The following is a 1,952-nucleotide window of genomic DNA, read 5'->3' on the forward strand; positions in this document are numbered from 1 at the left end:
ACTATTAAATGAATCATCTTCCTCTAAGAAGTGCCTCCACTCTGAATTGGAATTGCTCATTAAAATGTGGTCTAAGAGGGTTTGAGAAGACCGCCTAGGACAGGGTGGACCGTACCCATCCTGAGCTTTACATCTGCCAGAGTCTGTGGCATATGGGGTTTGCTCAGATGTGTGTGCACAGGAAACGGTGAGAAGGTGGGGCATGAAAAAGAATGGCAGGAAGAATAGGGAAGATGTTTCTTCAGAAGAGAGAAGTGCAGCTTCTTCCTCCATTGGCCTTCTCCTCTGCAGAGCTGCTTGCAGCCTACCAAACCCATCTTCCAGTGGAAAATCCTAAGTGTGTCTGAAGACTGTTGGGATGAGCATGATGGAGTGATAATGGTGTTAGATACTGTCATCATTTATAAAACAGAGGTAGACAAAGTCCTTCCAAAGAGCATGGGCCCTAACTTGCTTTCAGCCCCATAGATATGCTGAATGCGTGGTTGAGTTGCCTCCCCAGAAGTCAGTTAATATCTCAGTCTGAGAACTGTAGGAAGTTTGCTGTTTACTTCAAATATAACTCGTACCTATTCTTTCAATTTTCCACTGAGGACTGTAGATAAGTAGCAGATTTGTATCTCTCTGCTGACCTTACCTGCATGTGTGCACATCTCAGGCTACCATTTCTTTTAAAAACTTTTCTTCTTAGCTCTATTTATGTTATTATTTTATGTGTATGAGTGTTTTGCCAGCAAATATATATATATATATATATATATATATACATATATATATCATATGCCTGCCTGCTGCCTGTGAAGGTCTAAAGAGGGCATCAGATTCCTGGAACTGGAGTTACAGACAGTTGTGAGTCACCATATAGATGGTAGGGATAAAAACATGTCCTCTGCAAGAGCAATGAGGACTCTTAATCTTTGAGCCACTGTCCAGCCCCTGAGGCTCCTCTTTCATTGAGAATGACTTTCTTGATATTGTGCCTTTTGTTTCTTTAAAATTACATTTATGGGTGTGTGTGTGTGTGTGTGTGTGTGTGTGTGTGTGTGTGTGTGTGTGTGCGCACGCGCGCTCATATGTAGATGTCAGATGACACATTAGCTGATGGAGTCAGAATTGGTTCCTGCCTTCCATTGTGTAGCATCTGGGAATTGAACTCAGGTGTAGGAGTTACAATTTGAGAAATCTCACCTCTAATGTACATCAGGAGAGTCCCTGGGATCTGAAATCTGTTTCCTGAACTTGTTCTCACAAACGTTAGGAAATGTAGAAATGTAGGCTGAGCGTGCTGGCATACACCTCTAGACTAAGGTGGGAGGATCGCGAGTTCAAGACTGGTATGGACTTCATAGCAAGACCCTGGAAATCTAGGCTACCTAGCAAGTCTGAGAGATGGTGGGAGTGAGGAAGAAGAGGAGGGAAGGGAGGGAAGAAAAATTAAAAAAAAAAAAACAAGAGAGAAGAGAAAAGAGAAATCCTTGCTATTCCTGGCAGATATTTTAATGATAGCCTGTCTGTCATACGTATCCAGTGACATGGTCTGTTCTACACCAGCAGGAAACAAAGCAAGGCAGAGGTGTCAGCTACATGGTTACAGGGGCTTGTAAAGGGAAAGGGAAACATTTCATAGAAATAGTCAAAATTCTGCTTCAAAGATGTTTAAGTATTATTATTATTTTATTATCATTATGTGAATGAGATGCACAGAGCAAGTGTGTTCTTCAGAGACCTGCAACACACACATCTGGACTTTAGAGAGCCCCACCTCAGGGTTACTTAGCTCCCAGCAGCTCAGGGATAAGCTGTGAGATGACAATTGTAAAGGCTCATCTCCACTTGATGGAGCTGTTCTCCTCTTGGTCCTCAGGATGTGAAGGTGGATCTGTATGCATGAGTCAGCTTTTCACATCCCTGATGGTATTTGCTTTTGTGTTGTCTTTTCTAGGTTTGCTGGC

Source organism: Cricetulus griseus, chromosome 7 (assembly GCF_003668045.3).
Source record: "Cricetulus griseus strain 17A/GY chromosome 7, alternate assembly CriGri-PICRH-1.0, whole genome shotgun sequence".
NCBI classification, from domain to species: Eukaryota; Metazoa; Chordata; class Mammalia; order Rodentia; family Cricetidae; genus Cricetulus; species Cricetulus griseus.